Raw genomic sequence first — 6,000 nt, forward strand, 5'->3', positions numbered from 1 at the left:
ACCATGTGAACTAGAAAAACAGTTTTGTAGGAGGGAAAACGAAAGTATTCTTACTACCAACAACTTATGTTTCATTATTGCATATTTATACTTTGACCCAATTTGCTATCTTATCAGAACAGCTGAAGGGCTAGTGCAGGCAAGAGCATGGTTTAATCTGAAACTATGGCTTAAGATATTTTTAACTTTATGAAATGATTGCCAGAAAGTCAGTCTGGTGACTGATGTACTCTGGAGTTTCAGAAAAGCTGTTTGCACATGGCTGTGGCTGAGGAAGGTGCTGCTACTGACAGTGCTTTCAGTTGTTCACAACATTTGTACACCTCGCATGTACCCTTGACTACTGCTGAGTGGATAGAGAGCTTAAATGGGAATTGCAAATACTTGGCGCATTTGAGATTTTGTTCATGGTAAAATCTGGGAAAACATTTCTTCACTGTCTTCATTTTTCATCACCAGCTTGAGGCACCTCAGTTCTGTGAGCCTCTGAGAGGATGGACCAAGTTTTAATACATGTCCTTCTCTTGTGGTTCTCCAAACTGTGTTCTTCTGTTTTAATTAAATACTTCATCTATAACATTGAAAAATAATGATATCAAAAGAAAATAGCTTCCTTGGGGTTTCTTTCTGCTGCTACCCAATCTATAACATTGAAAAATAATTATATCAAAAGAAAATAGCTTCCCTGGGGTTTCTTTCTTCTGCTGCCCAATGCTTTATAAACCATCACAAGGAGAGCAGTGCCAGGATGATGTATGGATCTAATGGATCCGCATGATGAGGTGGAGCTGGAAGAGAGAGGGTTGGGTTTTTTAACATTATCTGTCTTCCTACATCCTGGTTTCTAGGTTAATTTCTTTGTGAAGACCTGGCCAGTGTGGTCAGATTTATACAGGGCAATTAGGAGAATAAAATATTTCAGTTGGTTGAGTAAATTAGCATAGTAGGTTCCTGTGTAATTTTTTCCACAGCTATTGAGATGTCTTAGTATGCTTTAGATCCACTCTCAGCAGAGCTAAAGGAACTTAGTTTTATGGACTTACATTAATGCACATCATTTTAAGCTCATAATAGTTTGACTTCTGAAAATGGTATGTATACTCCTAAGTGCTTAAGAAAATATGACGACAATTCTCACTGAAAATCAACAGGATTTAGAATGTCAAAAGGCAAAGTACCTTTTGAAAATGACACATTACTACTTCCTGTATTCAAGAAGCTGTGGCTTACTTGTCAACCTGGTTTTGCTCTAAGAAGATCAGAAGTTGCACCAGCCCTCATCTGTTACACGTGAGGATGAAATGTGAACATCCAGTCAAAATTTGGTTTTCATTTTCAGTGAAGTCTTATTTTAGCCAAAGTGAGAAAGGCCAGTTTGACCATGCATTTTCTCAGATCACATTTTTCTGCAGTTCAGTGGGCCTTTATCCACTGTCAGAAATCCCCCAAGAACCGGAGCAACCCTTTTATCATTACTGTTGTCATCAACTGTAAATCATAATTACTGATCATCTGCATTAAGGGATCGAGGGTACCCTCAGTAAGTTCATGGACAGCGCCAGTTTGGGTGGGAGCGTTCATCTGCTTGCAGGGCAGGAAGGCTCGGCAGAGGGAGTTGGATCAATGGGCTCAGGGCAGGGGTATGAGGCTCAGCAAGGCCAAGTACCAGGTCCTGCACTTCAGGCACAGCAGAGCTGTGGGCTGGGGGCAGAGTGGCCTGGGGGTGCTGGGCGACGCTGGTTGAATGTGAGCTAACGTGTGCCCAGGTGGGCAGTGGTATCCTGACCTGCACCCGCACCAACGCGGGCAGCAGGAGCAGGGCAGCGACCGTCCTCCTGTGCTCAGCGCTGCTGAGGCCACACCTCGAGAGCTGTGTGCGGCTCTGGGCCCCTCACTTCAGAAGGGACACTGAGGGGCTGGAGAGAGTCCAGAGAAGGGCAACCAAGCTGGTGAAGGATCTGGAGCACAGGTTCTGTGAGGAGCAGCTGAGGGAGCTGGGGGTGTTAAGCCTGGAGAAGAGATGGCTCAAGGGGACCTTATCAGTCCACAACTGCCTGAAAGGAGGGTGTAACCAGGTGGGGCTTGGTCTCTTTTCCCAGGCAGCCAGCTACAGGACAAGAGGACACAACTTCAAACTACATCATGGAGCATCAGGAAGATTTTTTTCACAGAAATAGTTGTTGAGCTCTGGACCAGGCTCTGGTCCAGGGAGGTGGTAGAGTCACCATCCCTAGAAGAGTTCAAGAAATGACTGGATATGGCACTTAGTGCTATGGTCTTGTTTTCATGGTAGTGGCCAGTCAAAGGCTGGACCCTGTGATCTCAGAGATCACAGTGCTAAATGATTCTGTGATTATGGCTTTAGGGATGAGCTGCAGACCAGTTCTCATTACTTCCTGCAATTGTTTTGGTTGAGATGTTGTGGCTGTTTGTTAAAGACAAACTTGCTTTGTGTCTTCGTACACCAGAGAGTGCCAAATGGAAGACACAGATTACAGGAGGAGAGTCTGTGGGTGCACACACATGGAGAAGATCTGAGCAAATGTTACTGATGCTGACACTGTGGTATGATGTCATGGGCAGAGGACTTCCAATAAGCAAAAAATGTAAAATACTTCTTGTCATTTATAGTGGGATTAATCAGATAAGAGGCTTTTCAAATTGAGGATGCCCTTTTCATGAGCTTTGAACCCAAATCCTGGAGCCTTAACAAATCTTGCTGCAGGCAGGAACAGCTTTAGAGCACAAACACATCTCCACAGTAGATAAGATTACCTGATTAATTTAAGCTCATAAAACAAAGGTCCCGTTACTGTTAAAACTTGTCATGGTTGATTTTTGAAGGTCACATTCTGCTATGGCAACAGAGAAACTGCTTGTGAAAGGAAGATTCATGTTTGAATGGGGAGGCTACACGGAGGCATAAAAAGAGGCATAAAAAGCTGCTCCGGCACTTGCTGAAGGTACCAGCAATCCCTTTAGGGAACATTCAGGATGGACCGTTTTCCCCCATCTGATCTGTCTGGTTTCTCTCTCTCATTATGTTTAGACTTGATTTTTTCTGATGAAGTTGTGCTGTTGCTCAAGTTAAACATGAAATAACTGGTTAACCTGAAGTAGTTGAAGTATTTCTAGAGCATTTACTATTCCTGGTGAAATATATGGGCAGTCAGAAACCACAGTGCTTTGTCATGTCAGGTTGGGATGGATTGCATGGGAGGGAGAGAGCTGTCCACTGGGCAGGACTGCTGCTGGTAGCAGGTGTGGATGGGACTTTCATACAGGGGTTCTCTTTAGATATTTTTCTCAGATTTTGCCTAAGAGGAATGTAATCCTATCTTGAAACATGAAAAAAAGGAGAAGACACAGGATGATCTGGTGGTCTCATTGGATCAGATCCCAGACAACCCATCAAAAGGTGGGATGCAGATGAAACAATATTGGGATTCTCTGTTGTTGAAGAATTTCTCTTTATGGTGGTTGTATTCATGTCCTGAGCAAGTTAAAAATGGAAGGATTTTAGCAAAGTTATTGTTATATATGATTTTAAAAGACAGTAACTAACACATTTTCCTTTATATTTGTCATCTGATCTCACTGCTCAGTTAAGGCCAAGTCACAGTCTTCCATTTGTTAGGAAGAATTTAATATGTGAAAGCCCACAGCTGATCCTAAACCCTATGTAAAGGTTTCCTGCTAAAAGCATTATTCCTCTGACAATTTACATCACCTGATAGCTTCACAGTGTAGTGGCTCTATTTACAGTGTGTTGCTCTGAATTAGGTGCTGCCAGCCATCTGTAAAGTGTACTGCAGCTTGTTATCACCTGCTTATGGGCATTAAAAAGACCGATGGACCAGATTCTCCTGTACAGAAAAGCCCCTTTTTGTCACTCTGTCTGGTTTAAAGGGACTCTGAGCTGCAATTACTATGATCTATTTCTGCTTTATGGCCCATCTGTACTTCTACATTGTGTAAAGGACCCCAACATAAATGAAAATGAGGTCACTGGGAATCTCGTCATGTTCAGCTGCAAGGTGGACAAAAGATTGCTGTAGAATATTAATAATAATGTGCTGGTTTACTGTGAACACTGGCCCTTAAATTTGTAATCTATCTTGCTTGCCTTGCAGATGAGGAACTCAGTGCTCAGAGGAAATAGATGATGTTCCTGCAGTACGCAGCAGAACCTGAGTTCTGTCACCAGAACCAAGCAGAAAGATTTATATTATTGAGGACTAAGGCACATGTGCAGAATGAAGGATATTTTGAGCAGAAAGCAGATTTTTTTCCCCACTGATTTCCCTTCAGAGGGAAGTAAATCTGATCAGAGTGCACTATGGCGCCATCAGAGGACAGAGTTGTGGAATGCAGTAGGACAACCCTCTTGCCGATTCCCTGGCACTGCAGCCCTTGATGTCTTGGGAATGAGGGACATTCTGCATGGCTGTTTGCTCTGGAAGTGCTGGAGTCCTGAAGCCTGAACTCCCAAGCAGCGGCAAGTGTAGGGGCTGCCAGAAACTTGCTAACAAACCAGGTTTTAGAATTTTTGAATGGAAATTACCTGCTAACTATGGCTGCATTGGCAAAACATGTCATTCTCTGCAAAAGATTCATTAATTTGCTGAAATCTGATAAAATGAGAAGTTTCTCAAATTATCCTATTGGTGCTGCTGTCAGCACTCACTTCTTGGATTTATTCACCCAAGAGTCCTGTTCTCTCTGTCTCTCTTACTTTTGGCTCCTACGTGCACTGAGGGGAAATGCTTCAGCAGATAACTTTTTTAATTTATTTTTTTTCCCTGTCAGATGCTTCTTTATCTCCTCTATTTGGTTGTTTGAGCAAAATTGCCAAATTTTAGCACTCACTGATCGTTACTCCATCATATCCCTGAGCTTCAGGGAACTAGCTCCCCACTGTACTGAGGCAGGAGGGTTGTAAATGAAATACTGCTTTGACGTAGCATTGGCATGTCTGGAAATTGTCACACACCTTGGTGACTTGGCTCTTGGGGGATGACATCAGAGGTGTAGAAACATTTACAGTTAATTGTGCACCCATATGGAGAATTCCCCGTGATGCTGCTGGTGGATCACAGTGTGTCATGTCTGCAAGGCTTCACACAGGAGAGCACAGTAAGGAGACTTGGGAACAGCAGCGTGAGCATTTTTGTTGCTTGTTTTCAGGAAGCTGGATGCCAGATCTGAGGCATCCCAGGTCGAAGCCAGCTCACCTTGGCTGGGCGGTGCCTCCCATGCCCACATTTCCTGTGTGCCACAGTGCTGCTCTGCCCTGCCTGGCGTGCAAGGGCCCTGTGAGGGACTGGGGGTGTGGGCACAGAGAAGGGGAAAGGACAGGGCAAACAGGTGGAACGACCAGAATGAAGCCCCACTGCGCCTCATTTTTTTGCTTTCACTTTTGCTAGTGGTGCAAGTTAAAGCTTCCTATTCACACTGCTTCTCTGTCCTCACAATTTTTAACTTAGGGCTGGAGAGCAGAGTGCGATCTGATATTTTTCCTTGTTGCACTTGGAATGCTCTAATTAGTATGTTTATTGTCACTTCATACACAAAACCAAAGAGAGGTAGGAGATTATCTGTCTGGAAATGCTTATTTTGAAATAATAACATTCTTCTGCAGTTGCCCGTTGTGCACTCTATTAAGGGCAGCATAGAATAAAACTTTTCAGGACACTCACTTGGGAATACTTGTGTCTCGACAGCACTTGAAGAGGGAAATCAAATGTTTGCAGTGTTTGGGAAAGGCACAGAGAGCAAAATTGAAAATGTCACTATGCCATTGTATAGATCTGTGATTCACACACACTTTGATTACAGTGTGCTGGTCTCTTCATTTCTAAAGGCTATATTAAAGCTAGAAAAGGTTCAGAGAAGGGCAGCAAGTATGAAAGTAGATATGGACTAGCTTCTGTGCAAGGAGTGACTCAGAAAAAGACGGTGTCTTTTCTGTGTGGAAGAGAGAAGAAGTGGGTACATGAT

Source organism: Hirundo rustica, chromosome 3, assembly GCF_015227805.2.
Source record: "Hirundo rustica isolate bHirRus1 chromosome 3, bHirRus1.pri.v3, whole genome shotgun sequence".
NCBI classification, from domain to species: domain Eukaryota; kingdom Metazoa; phylum Chordata; class Aves; order Passeriformes; family Hirundinidae; genus Hirundo; species Hirundo rustica.